Source organism: Nelumbo lutea, chromosome 1, assembly GCF_056320005.1.
Source record: "Nelumbo lutea isolate HS-2025 chromosome 1, American lotus-T2T, whole genome shotgun sequence".
NCBI classification, from domain to species: domain Eukaryota; kingdom Viridiplantae; phylum Streptophyta; class Magnoliopsida; order Proteales; family Nelumbonaceae; genus Nelumbo; species Nelumbo lutea.
In genome coordinates, this window is record NC_142684.1 from 159,100,095 (window position 1) to 159,120,128 (window position 20,034).

Below are 20,034 nucleotides of genomic sequence, written 5' to 3' on the forward strand. Positions count from 1 at the left end.
ACTAATTAGATATATATTTAAAAATAATAGAGAGTAAAAAATAATTAGATGCCCATTTATAATTATTTTGTCTACCATCTTAGAGTGGAACTTGGATTGTAGTTAGACTATGAATGATCATGGGATAGTCAGGGGCCAGATGGGGTTAGATCATAAATGATCATAATAGACCGCGAGCCCCCTAAATCTATAACTAAAATCAGTGCTTACAGGTTAGGAATGCTCACGGGGGCATTGTTTTTTGTAACCGAATTACTACTATTGGTTTTTGGATAACGGATGATTGAAACCGAATCGAAATCAATTGGTTAATCGGTTAATCGGTTCGATTAACTATGAATTTGGTTCGTCATTTTTTTAGGTTAATTTTGTAACCGAATTAATATATATTTATATGTAATACATATTTATTAATTTATAATTTATAAAACATATATAATATACATAAATATATATAAAATATATAGCAATATATGTATATCGGTCGGTTTTCTATATTGGTTAACCGAAATCGAACAGACCGATTCAATTAACCAATTTATCAATTCAATTTCAATCGATTTTTTCAGTCAGTTCAATTTTTCGGTTTTTTTTGCTCACCCCTATTAAAGGTGTGGATTAGAGAGGGAGAAGTCGGTTGATGACTTCTTTTTCAAATACATCAAAATGGAAAAACCAATAATATAATTCGGATATATAGAAATAATGTTAATATATATATACTTCTGCATGACAAAAGCAGAAAGATTAAAATTTTCCAATTGATGTCCATCTTATGGAGAATGGACCTTGAGACACACGTAAGGTCTCCATGTCCATGGCGAAGTTATCCAATTATTCAATTTATAAAGGTTATTTGTGCTTCACTATAATTAAATTAAATTAAAATTTATACTTATTTGAATTTTACCAAATATTCATTTTATAACTTTTTCTCACGTGTGCCAGTTTTATAAAATAGTTCCATGCAGGACCCATCAGTAACTCGTTTTGTTGCATGATGAATGAATTTTTCTTTAGGGGCTTTCTAAAAAAAGATTGTACTTAATTCCCAAGTTCCAAAATTTAAGTAACTACGGATTGGATTATATTCCATGTCTAATCTTTCAAGCCAAAAGAATCTATCTATCTATATCTATAGGGAAAATTCCTGATCAGCCCTGTATTTTGGCTTGAGTGATAATTAGGTCCCCGAACATTAAAATGCGATTATTCAGTACTTGAACTTTCAAAATGTGACAATCTACTACTCGAACTTTCAAAATGGGACAGTCCAGTATCTACCGTTAATCAGTTCGTTAATCAACCATTAAGTGGCATTTGAAAAGTCAAAAATACAATAAGAATGTCATCTAATTTTCTTTATCAACCATCCAAACATTGACAATAAAATGAACAGTCCCAAATTCTAGATTCTTCTAAACAATCACCAACTTTTTTTAATAGAAGAGGCTAGGATTTGGGACTGTTCAGTTTTTTGTCAACGGTTGATTAATGGCAAGTACTAGATTGTCACATTTTGTAAATTCGGGTATTGAATTTTTGCATTTTAAAGTTCGATGACCAAATTGTCACTTGAGCCAATATACAATGTACTGATCAAGAATTTTCCCATATCTATATATATACTAAAGTAGAATGATGTCACATCATGGGCTGAGCTTTCTCCATTACCCAAAGAGAGAACTCTCACCCCCTCTCATCTTAGCCTTCCTTGCTCCCTCATGAAGCCGCTTCATCACTCCCTTCTCCTTCTCTCATAATGACACCTCATCATGCTTGGCCCACTCAACTTTCCTCTATGTCTATCCCTTTGGATATCCCTTCCTAAAATATCTCTCTACCAAAATCTAATCAAATCTAACCAACTGGTGCCACTATCCCCCATTTTCTCCTAAATTATATATAATTTTCCTTTATCTCATAAATTATCTCTAATTTAGTAGAATTTCCCTCCTAAATTATCTCTAATTTCTATATATCTTCTCCCCCACTTATCATCTATATCTATCAAAACAAAGTTTGAATTAAAACATTTAAGAATTAATTAATTGTTATAATGAAATTATAAAATAACTTTAAAATATTTACTAAAAAAATAAAAAAAAATCATCATAGATTTAATAATATACATATTATAAATAATTTTATACTTTTATTAAATTCATAAAGAAATTATGTACTAACAATAATTTTATGAATTATTCAATTTAAATATTATTCAAATAATAAAAATTTAAAATAAAAAAATATTATTTAAAATCTTCAATAACTAATTATTATAAACAACAAAATATTAAAAATAGATAAATATTATATAACAAAATATTTACTATTATGTAATAACATTAAAATAATGAAAGTTTTAAATATTTTACATTTTATTTAAATAATTAAATAACTAATTATTTTAAATAATGAAATATTTAACATAACTAAATTTTAAATAATTAAAATAACAAAATTATGTAATAAACTTACAAATTTTATTAAAAGTAGAAAATAGTTATAATAGATTTTATAATATTTGAACTAATAATAATTTTATATTTTATGAAATTAATAACTAATTAATTTTAAATATTTTAAATATTAAAAAATTAATAACTAAATCATATTTTAAATATCATTTTAAAAAATAAAATAGAATAAATAAATAAATTATGTACTAACCTTAAATGTTTTATCAAAAACATAAAAACAATTATAATGGATTTAACAATATTTGGTTTAAGAATATAAAATATAAATAATTTAATTTTTTTAAATATTATTGAAATAATGAAAAATAGATTAAATAATTTAGAGGTATTGAAGCTTTCAAATAAAAAAATAGATAATAACTTTCAAAAACGTTTGTAATAGATTTTAAAAAATAGAATAATAATTGCAATTATTAATGTACTAATAATAAAACATTATTTAATGTATATCAATTAATTATTCTAGAAAATAACTTTCGGATAATTTATATTTATTAATAATAATTTTAAAATCTTAATCTATATTCATCATATATTTAATATATACTAAAATATATATTTATTGTATGTATAGTAATTATTTATTTTATTTTTGTGGTAAGTATATTTTCAATAATTAAGTATAAATATATTTTTGTTATGTTATTTAATAGAAATTTTTCAATAATTATTGGAGATTAAACTATTGTTACTTATTAGAGATTAAACTATTAGTTTTGTTAAAATTAGGAGTGTTCACGGGTTGGTTCGATTTAGTCGTAAGTTATTTGGTCAACCAAATTGACCTAGTTGGGTGTGGGAGTTGGTCATTCGAAACCAATCAACCATTGGTGAAAATATCCAACTTGGGTTATATTGGTTTGGGTCAATTTTTGGTTTGGTTAGTTGGTTCAAAATATTTAAACTTAAATAATTAAATTTAAAAATTATAGTGGTATTATTAAAAATAAATTAAAATTTTAAAATTTAAAATATAAAATATTTTAGACTAAGGAATATAGTAATTTTCTCACTTCCCATATTAAAAATTATATTATATATATAATATAATATAATATATGGTCAAGTCGATTTGGCTTTTGTCGATTTCAAATGGCCAAATCGAAATTGACCCGACCTATTTAGGTTGGGAAATTAACTGGAACCCACTAAAAATACTAGGAAACCAACCAACTGTAGTGGAGTTGGTTTGTGTCACCGGTTTGATGAACAACCTAGCTGAAATTAATTATTTTTATTTTTGTATTGGAAAAAAATTATTAAAGTGTATATAAAATATCACTAATTATTAATCATTTAAAATGTTAAAATATAAAATAATTGTTTACTCTATGCTTCTATTGTTTAGCTTTCGCTTAACAATGCCCGTGCATTGTATGGGCCCCTGCAAGGTGCAACTTGAGTGGGTTGGGTCAAGTTAAGGGTTAATCCAATCCTAAGTCTCAAACCTTAAGCTCAAGATTGGTCCAACCTAGGCCCAATTCAACCTTAACTAAGCATCTCGGGCTTAGGGATGGCAATTTCTACCCTACCCACCTCAAAAGTTTTTTTTTTTTACTTGAAGGGTGGATTTTGGGGCAAGTTATGTTTTGGGATTCTACAACCCATACATTATAGGTAGGGTACAATATTATGCTAAACCCAATACCCTTAACCTGCATATTATTGGAAAGTAGATAAGCTTTATGTACTAAGTATTAAATTTAATAATATTTTGAAATAGATGTAAAGGATAATTGATAGCTTATGTGTTCTTTGTACACCTTAATGAAATAATTGGAAATTTTGTTGTTTATTTATGTTATTTTACTTATTTATTGCTTTTATATAATTGGAAATTATATGGGAGTTTTAAACCTAACCCACCCCTACCCTTGAATACAGGGAGGTTTTGCAATTTTATGTGCGGGGAGGGTTTGGATTCTCAAAATCTAACCCGCTAGGCGAGTAGAGCCTAGAATTTACAAAACCCTCTCCAAACCCACTTTGTTGCCAGCCCTACTTGGGCTAGGCTAGGACTTGGGCATATTGAGCTATATATATATATATATATATATATATATATATATATTATAATCAAGTCAATCAAAAAGAAAAAGAAAAAGAAAAAGGGTGAAGTGATACAAAAAGAACTTTGTTTAGTTTCTTAGTCCTATCTATGAAAAATGTAACCAATTCTTTCGTTTCCTTGGGTCACTAGCTGTCCACTGGGAGTTTCAGGTTTAATACTGATATTTTAGCAACAAATCCAATAAATCTAAGTATAGTGCTTGGTGTACTGTTCTTTTTTGGAAAGGGAGTGTGTGCGAGTTGTTTATTTCAAGAATAGGCTGGACCCAACCAGCCAATTCTTAGGCCCAATGTAATCAGATTAGTTTAGGCCTTTTTTTTTGGCTCAAGCCCATCTTAAAGATCAAAAACTCAAACCCAACATGTGCTAAAGCTTCGATTGAATCAGGTTGGGCTTGAATTGGGTATACCTAACTTGCACCCCTAGCACTATTGCCTGAAAATTCTTTTAACAAAGCCCATGCATCACACAAGTCCCTACTAGTATATACTAAAATAGAATGATGCCACACCATGGCCTGAGCTTTCTCCATTACCCTAATGGAGAACTCCCCCTCTCGTTTTAGCCTTCCTTGCTCCCAAATGAATCCACCTCATCACTTCCTTCTCCCTCTCTCATATTGACACCTCGAGCCCACCCCTCTTTCCTCTATCTTTATCCCTTTGGATATCCCTTCCTAAAACTATTTCTAAAATCTCTCTACCAAAGCCTAATCTAATCTAATCACATCTAGCCAAGTGGCACCACTATCCCCCACTTTCTCCTAAATTATCCATAATTCCTATTTATCTCCTAAATTATCTCTAATTTAGTAGAGTTTTTCTCCTAAATTATCTCTAATTCCTATTTATCCTCTCCCCCACTTTTCATTTGTATTTATCAAAAAAGTTTGAATTTAAAAAATTATGTAATTAATTTAAAATATTTATTAAAACAAAAAATATCATACATTTAATAATATTCAAATTATCAATAATTTTAAACTTTCATTAAATTCATAACAAAATTGTGTGCTAACAATATAAATTATAACTTTACGAATTATAATATTTAAATATTATTCAAATAATAAAAACTAAAAACTAAAAAATGTTATTTAAAAATTTTAATAACTAAATATTAAAAATAAAAATATTAAAAATATTATATAACAAAATATTTAATATTATGTAATAACTTTAAATAAAATTTAAATAATGAAAAATTTTAAATAACAAAATTATGTAATAAATTTTAAAAAGTTAAAATAACTAAATAACAAAATTTTAATAGTTAAAATAATGAAATTATGTAATAAAATTAAAAATTTTATTAAAATTAGAAAATCGTTATATTTATGGGTAGATGTTTTTGGTGTGTTTAGGATTTAATTGTATGGTCTAATTGATTCATAGGTGTTAGGATCAAGGAGATTTGGGTTGTGGGTGCTTCAAGCAAACGAAAGGATTTGAAAGGGAATCTTGGTTTCATAAAAGAATAAATGGAGGGGAATCTTGGGTTTGAAATTTCACGGGTAGATATTTTAGGACGTCATAGTTCTAATGACAGTGTTTGGGGTTTTCTAGGTAATTCGGAAGGATTGGAACAGTTTGATCAGGTGTTTAGGTTAAATTGGGGTTTTGATGGTATATTAAGAAAAAATCAAGTGTTCACAATGGGGTTTCTATAGGGATGATTTCTTGGATCATTTGGTGAGGTTTGATTGGTCCATAAGTGGTATGATCAAAGGCATTTAAGAAATGAATATCTTGGCCAATGAGATAGCCTAAATTAAAATCTTAGTGTGATGAAGGGATGGAACGGTTTGATCAGGTGTTCAGATTAAATTGGGGTTTTGATGGTAAATTAAGCAAAAATCAAGTGCTTACAATGGGGTTTCTAGAGGGATTGATTTCTTGGATCATTTGGTGAGGTTTGATTGGTCCATAAGTGGTATGATCAAAGGCATTTAAGAAATAAATATCTTGGCCAATGAGATAGCCTAAATTAAATTCTTAGTGTGATGAAGGGTTAAATGGGGGATATCTGTGTTGAAATTTTGTGAAAAGGTGCTTATAACTATCTAGGGTTCTTTAAAAGCCTATTAACTCTAATTTGCAATTTGGATAAAAATCTTGTGCATCGCACGGTTCCGACTAGTAATATATACTAAAGTAGAATGATGCCACATCATGGCCTAAGCTTTCTCCATTAATTACCTTAGAGAACTCTCAGCCCCTCTAATTTTAGCCTTCCTTGCTCCCTCATGAAGCCACCTCATCACTCACTTCTCCTTCTCTCATAATGGCACCTCATCTTGCCAGGCCCACCCCTATTTCCTCTATGTTTATTCCTTTGGATATCCTTTCCTAAAACTATTTCTAAAATCTCTCTCTACCAAAATCTAATATAATCTAGTCAAGTGGCACCACTATCCCCCAATTTCTCCTAAATTATCTATAATTCCTATTTATTTTCTAAATTATCTCTAATTTAGTAGAGTTTCTCTCATAAATTATCACTAATTCCTATTCATCATCTCCTCCACTTTTCATCTATATCTATCAAAAGAAAGATTGAACTAAAATTTTCAAGAATTAATTAAATATTAAAATAAAATTATATAATAACTTTAAAATATTTATTAAAAACAAAACAAATTATCATAAATTAAATAATATTCATATTATTAATAATTTTATACTTTTATGGAAATCATAACAAAATTGTGCACTAACAATATAAGTTATAATTTTATGAAATATTCATTTTAAATATTCTTCAAATAAATAAAATTTTAAAATTAAAAAAATATTATTTAAAAATTTCAATAACTAAATATTATAAATAATAAATTATTAAAAATATTTAATATTATGTAATAACTTTAAAATAAATAAAAATTAAATAGAAAAATTATGCAATAAATTTTAAATAGTTGAATTACCTAAATAACGAAATTTTAAATAGTTAAAATAAAAAAAATTGTAATAAATTTAAAAATATTATTAAAAGTAGAAAATTTCTATAAAATATTAATAATAATTTTATATTTTACAAAATTAATAAAAAAATTATGTAATAATAGTATAACTTATAATTTTATGGATTATGAAATTCAATAAATAAGTAATATTGAAATAACTAAATAGTGATATTATTTAAATAGATGAATATAATACTGTAAAAAACTAATTTTAAATATTTTATATATTAAAAAAATAATAACTAAATCATATTTTAATTATTATTTAAAAACAAATAAAATAGATTAAATAAAGAAATTATGTAATAACCTTAAAAATTTTATCAAAAACACAAAAACAATTATAACAGGTTTAATAATATTTGATAATAAGAATAAATATATAAATAAATTTAATTTTTTAAATATTATTGAAATAGTGAAATATGGATTAATTAATTGAGGTATTGAAGCTTTCAAATAACAAAAATAGGTAAGAACTCTCAAAAAAATTGTTTTTAATAGATATTAAAAAAATAGAATAATAATTGCAGTTATTAATGTACTAATAATAAAAAAAATAACTTTCAGAAAATTGATATCTATTAATAATAATTTTAAAATCTGAATCTATATTTATTATATATTTATATATACTAAAATTTTATATTTATTGTATATTCAGTAATTATTTATTGTATTTTTGTAATAAATATATCTTTAATATTTATGTATGAATCTATTTTTGTAAATTTTCAATATATATATATATATAAATTCTTTCAAACCCAACCAAGCTCGACTAACCCGGCCCAGTTCAAGTTGTGTTGCGCTAAGCTCAGGTTGGGGCTGGGTTGATAAGCTTGGGCTTATCAATCAATTTCTCTCAATGACCTCCAAAACAACCTTATACCAACCTTTAACACCAATTTTAGTTATGTATTTAGGAGGGCCAACATGGTCCATTTATGTATCATGTGTTTTGTAAACCGACTCCCATAGGCGGTCAGGCTCAACTTTTAATAGGGGCTCACCCTATGAGTCTCGTTGTAAATTTTGAATATATGTAATGTATTGTTAGTATAATATGTGTTTAATTTGCCTTCTAGTGTATTGTTTGTAAAGTAATTATGGTTTGTTTGCTTGTTTTTATTTGAATATTTATTATTAACTAAAGAAAGAAAAACAGAGAAGAGAGGAAAGAAGATAAGAGAATGAGGGCCTTAAAAAACTTAGGCTAGCAACACCTCTTTTTTTTTTTTATAATAGTGCAATAAAACAACATAAAAAATATAGAGTAAAATGACTTAATGCCTTACGACATATACAAAAATAAATACTCAATACTCCACCTCAAGTTGGGACATTAGATATTTATTAAGCTTAACTTGTCACAAAGGTCATTATGCCGCAAGTGATGAAGCCCCTTGTAAAAACATTTGCTAATTGATCTTTGGAACTGAAATATAGTGTATACACCTCCTCACTTTCAAGTAGGGGTGTCAATTGGATTGGATTTGGTCCAATCTTATCCAATCCAATGTGAGTCGATTATAAATGAACCAGATCGAATCCAATCCAATGAATGTTCTGGACTAATTTAGACTGGTCCAATTCAATATCTAAACCGTCCAATTTGATCAAATTCATTTTGATTTAGAATGGTTTCAACCCAAACCCAATCCATTGACACATATTCTTATCTTATATCAATGGACCAGATATTGGCTTAATCCAACCCAATCCAATATAAATTTGTTACAGATGGACCATGTCCAATCCAATCTAATAAATATTTTGGACCGGATTGGTCCAATCCAATATGTCTTGTTGGTCCGTCCAAATTGATTTTGGACTAGATGGGGTCCAATACAAAACCGGTCCATTGACACCCTTACTTTCAATTTTCTCTCCAATAACATGTTTACCCACCTCTATGTGCTTGGTTCTATCATGAAGGACCAGGCTGACTATAATTTTAATGGTGGATTTGCTATCACAGTTAAGTGATATAAGACTATTGACACCAAAGCCTAGTTCGTCCAACATATTCTCTGTACACAAGATCTCTGCAACTCCATGAGACATGGCTCTATACTCAGCTTCTACACTAGATTTGACTACCACACTTTGTTTTTTATTCCTCCAAATAACCAAGTTACTTCCTACAAAGGTACAATACCCACTAGTAGACCTCCTATCATGAATTGATCCAACCCAGTCAACATGAATGTATACTTCAACCTTTAAGTGGCCCTTCTTATTGAGATATCTAACGATTCTCTCTCTTAACTTCTAAGTGAGCAACTTTACAAGCATGCATAAACTAAGTACATCCACAACATAAGCAATACATGGCCTAGTCATAGATAAGTATAAAAGTCTTCCAATTAGTCTCTAGTATTACTTGACAAGTTGACATCCTTAATATGATCATTACTAGTCTCACTTGGGTTATGATTTGGGTCAATGGGAGTGTTAATAGGCTTTGGCCCTAACTTCCTTATGTCTTCCAATAGATTTAGTATGTATTTTCTTTGTGAAATGAAGATTCCTTCTTGACAATGAGCAACTTCAATTCCGGGGAAATAGTAAAAGGCCCTAAATCCTTTACTTAAAATCGAGTAACTAAGAAATCCTTCAATTGTCTAGGCTTCTGAAATTTAGTCACCTATAATTACTATGTAATCAACATATACTATCAACATTGTGATCTTTTCTTGCCCTCTCTTCATAAAAAGTGTTTGATATGGCTGGCACTACTTAAATCCTATTTTTTTTAATAGCAAAATTGATGCACCATGATCCGAGCACTCCTACCTGGCAGATGTCTGGCTCTATCTGGCAATGGACGGTAACTGAGAAGAGGAAAATGAAGGATTCTCGGGGAACTCACCCGATGGGAATACTCCGATGCTTAAGTTAGAACACTCGAGAGAGCTGTAAAGGATGCAAAGAAAGCTAAGAGTGCAAATAGTGCTAGATCAGTTAAATTCAAGATACCTTCACCCTTTCGACCCTGGGACCTTTAAATGCAGATGTTCTTGTCAAATTGGGCGTAACCGCCACCAGCCCTCCATCGCAATCATTATTTGTTAGGGCTGCGCAGGTAACTATTGCAGAGTACTGCCCAATCGGATGAGAGACACAACCCAGAAAGGACAGACACGCCACCACCTGTCAAGAGACGTGGGTGCAGTCTGTTGGGCTGCCAGGGACTGCACCGTCATTCAGAAGACGTGATGCAGTCTGATGGGTACGGTCTCGTCAAATAAGAAGCTTCCTGAGAACGTCGCGTCAATTAACAGCGAGCTATCCCATAGTGAGCTGTCTTGTAGTGAGCTATCCCATAGCGAGCTGCCTTGTAGCGAGCTATCCCATAGTGAGTTGCCTTGTAGCAAGCTGCCTTGTAGCGAGCTCTTGTATGTATCTCGAGGTGATTCCGCCTGAGGTTGCCTTTGGGGCAGTCTTCTTGCCTAAGTATTGGAGCGAGCTGATTCTCTCAGCTCGCGAGCTAGGTTAGACTTGGCTTGGAGTATTCCCTTTCCACATACCGAGGTCCTTGAGCTCGCACTGTAGCGAGCTCATTTTGTGGCAAGCTATAATGTAGTGAGCTGTCCTGCGAGGATTTTAATGAGGACGTTACTCAGTTGTAGCCAGGCTGTCATGATAAGATATTGCTTACGTTGAGTCACATCCACATGTCACCTTCTTAGGAGGTTGGGTCAAATCACCCTCCATCAATTGCTCGCCACTCCTTGGGCTAAGGGTTCTACCCTAGCACGAGGAGTTCATGGAGTGTGACAGGTGGATTTGACCCAAAATTCAAACTTGATTGACCAATCGCATTAAATACACATGCATATGTCAAGCAATTTCTGGACTTCTTGAATGCCAAAAAACGTGCCAAAACAGCTCTCATTTCCAGAAGTCGTGCAACCAGCGTTACCTTAATCCTGGGTTAGATGTGCAGTCAGCTTGACTGTGGACTATCAGATTCGCCTTTATCTGAGCTGTCGATTTGTGGGCACAATGGCTATAAATAGGAGGGCCCTAGGCCTCATTTCCTTTATGCCAACTTGCCTTGCTTTTGGATTCTGAGGTCGCGCCTTCACCTAGCTGCTTGAGCTTTCTCCTATTCATGTCGTCTTTTCAGTTCAACTTTTTCCTGGTGAGTCTTATCGCTTTGTCAGCAAAGTCTGGGTACCCGTACAATGTCTTTCCCCAGGGCGGTAACCAAGATGACGCCCCTTCGAGCTCATGGGGAGCTTGGGGGCAGACTCCGGAGGCTCGAGAGGCCTCCGGTGAAATGGCTTCCACCTCTCGAGGTAGGGAGCCAGACAGCTTTGGTCCTTCCTCATCGATGGAGAGACTCAGGATCTTGGTCCTCCAATTCAACCTTCCCAGAAACCTCATCTACAGTCTCCCATCCAGTGACTATCCTTGGGAACACAGTCACGATGAGATTGTGATCTTTGAGGAATAGCTCATCGCTAGCCTTCGTCTTCCTCTGCATCCTTTGATAGTGGAGGTTTTAAACCATTTTAACGTTACCATAGACCAACTTCACCCCAAATCAATCCAAAATGTAGTTGGGACAATTTCTTTGTTTTATGAGTATTCTCTTCCTCTTGACCTCGACATCTTCTCCACCATCCTTTCTATCAAGAATGCTTCCCCCGGAGCACCTCTAGAAAGGCGTTCCTATCACTTCTCTCCTCGTCCTGGCTTCAAGCTCCTACACGAGCTGCCAAACAGGATCCTGATTTGGAAGTCGGGATTATTTTGTAGTTCGCAACCCCGAAGGGTGGCCCTTCCCAACCCACTAGAGGGCCACCATCCAGGATTCGGGTGTTGACTTGGATCCAAAAGTTCAGGAAACGCTGCAATCCTGGGTAGCGGTTGGCTTCCATTGGTCGGACTTCTTGACTGAGGACAAGCTCGCGCAGGCCGGCCTGAGCCCCGATAGATTGCCTTTTAGGTCGCACAATGCCTTGTGATTTTTTTTTGCTGGACTAATGCCTTGTGATTTTTGGCAACCAACATGTCTAGTGTAGATGCGTGCCACCTTCTGTCAAGCAACCAAAAGCGCAGGGCGAAGAGGTCGCACCCTGAATGAGCTTCCACTTCTGGGAGGGCTGAGTTCGAGGCTACTGATCCAGCCTTCGTTCCACCATCGCCTGATGTCCCACTGGTCCCGTTCAAGGGAGTAGCCACAGATGGTGGCACAGAAGAATGCGAGGTCCCGGCGCAAGGGCAATACCCTCCGTCTGAGCAGTCCCACCCCTTCGCCTTCTCGCAGTTCCCTATCGAAGAGTGGGAAAGCGTCACCGACTTCACCGTGGCTTCACGAAGGAGTCGGAAGGCGGTCACCCATGAGGAGGTCGCCAGCTGGGGAGGGATGAACCTTAAGCAACTCACCAGGCTGACCTCAGCTCACTGCATGGTGGTAAGTGAATGTTTTTTTCTTCTTTTCCCTTCTTCTCTTTCTTTTTTCTTTTATTACCTCGGCCTTTTGTTGGCAGGTGAACTCCGCCATTCACGCCATGGCCCTCCAAACCAACATTCACTCCGGCGATGCTCCCGCTCAAAGGTCAAGCGTGCAGAAGCTCCAGGGCGAGCTCGACCGGGCCTGAGGTGAAGTCCTTCAAGCTCGAAAGGGGAGCAAGGCCTAGGAGCTGCTCGTCCGAGACCAGGAAGCACGGATCGCCCAGCTGTCTAAGGAGAGCACTCGCTACCGAGAGGAGTCGTTGAGGGTGATAGTGGAGAGGGAGCTTCTTCGCCAGCAGGTCCAGGACCTGGAGTCCACACTTCAAGATCGGACTTGGAACTTCAACACCATGGTGGAGGCTGAGCGAGCTAAGGCAATATGGGACTTCAAGGACTCCCAAGAGTACCACAACCTCTAGGTGGAGTACAGCTTGAGCTCCTACCATTCTGGATTCAAACTCTCCGCTGGCTGGTCCGGAAGAAGTTCTCCGGGCTCAACCTTGAGGGCATAACGATGAAGGGCCTGGATCCAAAGACGGCAGACATGGTTGAGGAGGAGGAGCCTGACTCTCCGAAGGATGACTAGGACGTGGAGGCGGTGGATCCTTGAGGCTGGCTGCTCTTGTTTTTTTTTCTTCTGAATGAATTCTGAAGTGGTTGTTCCCATGTGTCTGAACCCGGTTTTAAATATTTCTTTTTTGATGAACTCTCTCGAGCAATTGGGCCCGGTTTTTTTTTTTGTTTTTGATGAACTTGTCTCGGGCTGTTAAGCCCGGTTTTTTATTTTTAAGAACTGGTAATGAGATGTTTTTCCTTTCTGCCAAAGCGACTTTATCACTCAAGTTGTTAGAGCTACATACCCGAAGTAAGGCCTCTCAATAATTGTTACCCTGAACTGTTCCCTTGTACTTGGGGTGGTTTGTCCCTTATCATAGTAAACCCGAGTTGTATGAACCTGGGTTAAGTTGACGTAGGTTGTCCCTTATTGGGTTCAACTAGTATACCGAGGTGAGCTATACTTCATAGGGTTCATGCCCGAGCTGCCTATGCCTTTGGTATTAAAACTTAGCCTTTACCGATGAAACGATTAGGTCTTACACAGTGTCGAGGTCTTAGTTAGCTTGGCGTTTTAGCCCTTAGGTTGAGGGAGTGACTTATAATCCACTCTTGGAGTTTGCCCATGCCATGGAAGCGACTGGGTCTTATCGCATCGAGGCCTTCGTTAGCTCGGCATTTTGGCCCTTAGGCTGAGGGAGTGACTTATAGTCTACTCTTAGAATCTGCCCATGTCATGGAGGCAACTGGGGCTTATCGCACCGAGGTCTTCGTTAGCTCGGCATTTTGGCCCTTAGGCTCTAGGAGTGACTCATGGTCTACTCAACAATTTATAGGTAATATTGCCCTAAGTTGACAATATTCCATGCCCGAGGTACTTGTTTCCCTTCTAGGGTTTCAAGCTCGTATGTTCCTTCCCCGAGCACCTGCTTTAATCGGTAGGGTCCTTCCCAATTTGGCCCGAGCTTACCAACACCGGGCATAGGTACCATAACTTTACGAAGGAACAGGTCACCGACGCGGAAGTTCCGCTTCTTGACAATGGAGTTATAGTACCGAGCTACTCTCTGTTGGTAGGCTACAATCCTAATGTATGCAAGGTCCCGTACTTCATCAAGTAGGTCGAGGTTGGTGTGTACCTCATCTTCATTTGCCTTGTCATCATACGCTTCTAGTCATAGCGAGGGAACCTCGATCTCGGCTGGGATGACTACTTCAGTGCCATAGTTGAGGTTGAAGGGGGTCTCGCCTGTAGCGGTCTTCACTGTGGTCTGATAAGCCCATAGAACACTGGGTAGCTTGTCTGCCCATAGTCCTTTAGCTCGGTCTAGACGTGCCTTCAGTCCGCGGAGGATAGCTCTGTTCATGACTTCCGCTTAGTCGTTTGCTTGAGGGTGTGTGACTGAGGTAAAGTTCTGTTGAATTTCCATGTCTTGGCACTAGTTCTGGAATTTAATATCCTCGAACTGCTTACCATTGTCAGAGATCAGTACCTGAGGTAACCCGAAATGGCACACTATACTTTTCCAAAAGAAGTTTTGTACGTTCTGAGCTGTGATTGTTATGAGAGGTTTAGCTTCTATCCACTTAGTGAAATAATCAATTGCTACCACTAAGAACCTCTTCTGGCCTGTCGCTAGTGGAAATGGTCTGAGTATATCGATCCCCCACTATGCGAAAGGCCATGGGCTAGTGAGATACTACAGGTTGGCGATAGGTTGATGGTGGATATTGGCCTGCTTCTGGCACTTGTCACACTTTCTGACGAGCTCGATCGCATCTGCTTTCATTGTTGGCCAGTAGTACCCCTATCGTAGCGCTTTTTGGGCAAGGGCCCTGCCCCCCAAGTGTCCGCCGCACAGGCCCTCATGAGTGTCGCAGAGCATGAACTCAGCTTCAGAAGGTCGCAAACAGCGTAGGTAGGAGAGCATGTAAGATCTTCGGTACAGCCATTCGTCTAGTATGACGTATTTGGCCGCCTGACGCTCTACCCTTCTAGTGGCATTGCGGTGTGCAAGGAGGGTCCCATGTAGCAGGAAGCTCGCGAGCAGATCAATCCAGCTCGACTCTGTTTGAACGATAGGAGCAACCTCCTATGACCCCCCCCCCCCCGAGAATGCTAGGCCGAGGTAGGTTCTCTATGTACACGGTTCTCATGGTATTATCATTGGTGCTGGCTAACAGGGACAGGGCATCGGCCTCAGCATTCTTCGATCTCAGGATTTGCTTGATGCAGTGTGACTGGAAGTTAAGCAGAGCCTCTCTTACTTTGGTTAAGTAGGCAATCATGGTTGGTTCACGAGCTTCGTGTTCTCCTGTGACTTGATTGACTAGGAGCTGGGAATCATTGCAAATGATGATATGCTTGACTTTCACTTCTTTGGCTAGAGCCAGCTTGACTATTAACGCCTCGTACTCCGATTCATTGTTGAATGTCGTGAACTCGAAGCGTAGTGCGTACTCCAGTTTTGTGTCGCTTGGGTCGTATAGAACAATTTCGGCTTCGCTGCCCTACTGGTTTGATGAGCCATCTACGTGAAGGATCCAAGGCTCCTCATCCCAGTTCGTGCTTGACCTAACTAGGAGAGATGTCACGCTGGTTGCCACCTCACGGTGCTCGAGCTCTACCGGCCTGGGAACTTTAGGCTCACCCGAGCTGGGGGCCTCGTGCTCGACTGGCCGGGGGACTTCGGAGCTGAAAGTGCATTCCGTGATAAAGTCTGCTAAGGCTTGGGCCTTGATAGCAGTTCGCAACTTGTATTGAAGGTCATACTCGCTAAGCTCAACGGCCCACTTCGTCAACCTACTGGAGACCTCGGGCTTGAGCAGAACTTGCCTCAGAGGTTTGTTGGTGAGGACGATGACAGTGTGAGCTTGGAAGTATGGACGAAGCTTCCGGGCTGCAATAACTAGTGCATAGGCCAACTTTTCTATCTCTGAAAATCTCGTCTCTACTCCCTGCAACACTTTACTAATATAGTAGATAGTTCTTTGGACCCGATTTACCACTTTTACCAGTACCAAGCTGACCACCTCGTCACTTGCTGAGAGGTATAGTTCTAAAATATTGCCCTCCTCAGGCCAGGTTAAGACCGGTATACTAGCGAGGTACTCTTTGAGCTCGTCGAATGCGAGCTGGCACTCTTCGATCCATTCAAAACCTTTGCTTTTAATTGCTTTAAAGAAAGGCAGGTAGCGGTCTGTTGACTTGGACATGAAGCAGCTCAGAGTAGCTATTCGGCCATTCAGCCTCTGAACCTCCTTCAGTTTTCGGTGTGGTCTCATGTCTAGGATGACCTTTATTTTATCCAGGTTGGCCTCAATCCCATGCCGGTTAACAATGTACCCCAGGAATTTACCTGAGGTGACACTGAAGACACACTTATTCGGGTTCAATTTCATGTTAAATTTATGCAGAATTTCAAAAATTGAATGCAGGTCTTGTATTAAATCATGCAAAAATTGGGTTTTGACGACCATGTCATCTACATAACATTCTATTTTTCTTCCAATCAATGGCTCAAAAAATTTATTTACAAGTCTCTGAAAGGTTGCCCTGGCATTCTTTAGCCCAAAGGGCATGACCTTGTAATAATATAGGCCTAGCTCGGTTATGAAGGAAGTCTTTTCTTCATCAACTAGGTCCATCCTAATCTGGTTGTAGCCCAAATAGGCGTCTACAAAACTCAACAACTCATGCCCTAAGGTTGCGTCCACTAGACGATCGATCCTGGGGAGTGGGAAGTAGTCCTTTGTGCAAACTGGGTTCAGATCGGTGTAGTCGACACACATGCGCCATTTACCATTAGCCTTTTTTACCAGAACGGGGTTGGCAACCCAGCTCGAGTAATGGGCTTCCCTAATAAAGTCAACCGCGAGGAGCTTCCCGACCTCCTCATCGACTGCCCTCCATCGCTCTGGGATAAGTTGTGCTTCTTCTGTCTAACGGGCCTAACTACAAGATCAGTATTAAGCTTGTAAGTTATGATGCTAGGGTCTATGTTGAGCATCTCTGCCACTGACCATGCAAAAACATCTAAATTTTTAAGTAAGAAGCGTACCAGTTGAAATCACAGGGTCTCCTCAATGGAAGCGTCGATCTGAAGTGTACGAGTTGGGTTCTCCGTCGATGCCAAGATGGAGATAGTTTCTTCTGTGGGTGCAGCTCGCTCCTCGCATTGCTCTGTAGGTCGCTCAAACTCGAGGTCATTAGCCACCTTGGCTTTCCCTTTGAGGGCAGTGATGTAGCACTTGCAAGACTCAATCCGGTCACCTCGTGCTATCTTGATTCCAAAGTCCGTGGGGAACTTCATTCCCAAATAGTAAGTGGAGACCACAACACGTAGGGCATGGGTGATCGGCCGACCTACTATGGCATTGTACGGGGAGGGGGTTGCGACCACTAAGAAGTTGTGGTTGAGCCTCACAATGCTAGGCCATGTGCCGACTTCCACAAGTTAGTATTTGCGGGCTTCAGGTCGCTTTCTTGGAGCTGGAGCTGGTCGAATGCTGCTTTGAAAAGGATATCCACCGAGCTGCCCCGAGTCAACGAGGACATGCCTGAGTTCAAAGTCATTAATCTTTATCTTTATGATGAGCGCATCATCATGGGGGTAATGGACCCCACATGCATCATTCTCTATGAAGAAGGCCGGGTCTTCCGTCCTTGGCCATTTTGAGGGATTCTACTCTTCCCTAGCGGCCTGGCAAGCTAACGTCCGAGCTGTAGCCGAAGTGCAGCCTATGACAATCAAACCTCCAGCGATCACGTGGATAGTCCCCCGAACTAGTCTCTCTTCAGGGAGCTGCCTCTGTGGTTGCTTTGCCAGCCTACTGGATTCAGGAGCATCTCTACTCTGGTCCCCCTGCCGACCTGCTTTATTATTATTATTATTTTGTACAAAATTTCTCAAGTATCTGCAACGGATGAGCTCCTCTATCTCATCGCGGAGGTTTTTACAATTTTCGATGCTATAACCGTGGTCTTTATGGAAACTACAATACAAATTTTTATTTCTTACACTAGGATCTGCCTTCAGCCGAGGTGGCCACTTCACATACAGGGTGTCCTTGATTGCCATAAAGATCCCGTCCCGCTTCACGTTTAGGGGCGTGTAGTCCATCTTTTGGCTACTGGGGCTCGGAAAGGCTGACTCGGCCTTGCCCCCCGAGCTTGGTCTTTCTTCTTCTTGCTATCACCCTGAGTTAAGGGCTCTATTTTCTTTTTTCTTTTCTCAGGGGCTTGTTCACCTTTCTAGTTAATCTCCTCCTTCATCCCTATAAATTGATCCACGAGCTTAAGGAACTCGGTCACAGTCTTGGGCTGATTAACAACCACATGCCACTTGAATTCTTAGTGGGTAATGCCTCACTTGGTCGCGGTGAGCCGAACTGTGGGGTCCAGGTAAGGTATTTGCAAACAAACATCATTGAATCGCTTGATATAACTCTGAATGGACTCCCCTTCCTTCTGGATTATGCCAAGGAAGCTTTCCTAAGTTCTTGAGCACCTCTTGCTGGTGACAAAATGGGAGGTGAAGACTTGCACGAACTACACCCAGCTTCTTATCGATCTAGGTGCGAGATTCTAGTACCAAGTGCAGGCCACTCTTTTGAAGGTGGTGAAGAAAGCCACGCACATAGAGGATTTGCTGGCCCTTGCCAGGTGCATCTGGGACTAGAAGGCATCAACATGGTCGTTCAAATTGAAGGACCCGTCATACTTATCCAGGGGAGGAAGCTTGAAGTCCTTTGGCATAGGGACAGAGGGGAAGGAACTGAAAGGAAAGGAGTAGCTTTTACTTCATCTGAGCTTACCTCCTCCTTACCCTTGAGCTCGGGCAGGATGTGGGTAGCAGTTCGGCGAGCTCGTCGGCGCCTCCGCTGCTACTTCGTCGTCTCGACATTGGTGCTTCTTGCTTCAGTATTATCGAGCACGATGGGCTCGAATGGCTGATGATAGTTGTGAACCGAAGGGCCCTGCCTGTAATCTGCAGCTAGGACCTCATACTGGTTTACAGCAAGCGGGAGCTTGAATTGAGAGTGCTGAGGCGATGCGGGCTTGACCGGATAGGAGGCCCCGACCTGCCTATAGGCTGCGAGGCGAGGGTGACTAGTCTCTCCTTCCTGCCATGGGACGAGGCTTGGCTTTTAGAAGGGTTTTGGGTTTGAGAGGCCTCTCCCTGGCGAGGACATTCGCTCTGACGGGAGGGCTTGGCTTTCTTTGTGGTCGGATGTCGAGGGGGAAGCGGCTGCTGGGCCTGAGGCAGTGATGGGAACTACTGTCGATACTGGTACTAAGAAACTTGATGCAACACTTGTTGCTGGTAGAGTTGAAACTGCTAGAACTATTGCATTTGAGCTTGCATGGCTCGCATGCACTGCACCAGGTCTTCGAGCTGGTTTTGGTTGATCACTAGGGGAACAACGGAAGGTTCAATGAAGGTTGCTCCAACCGTGGAAGGGAGTGGATCATTCACAGGTGCCACTGT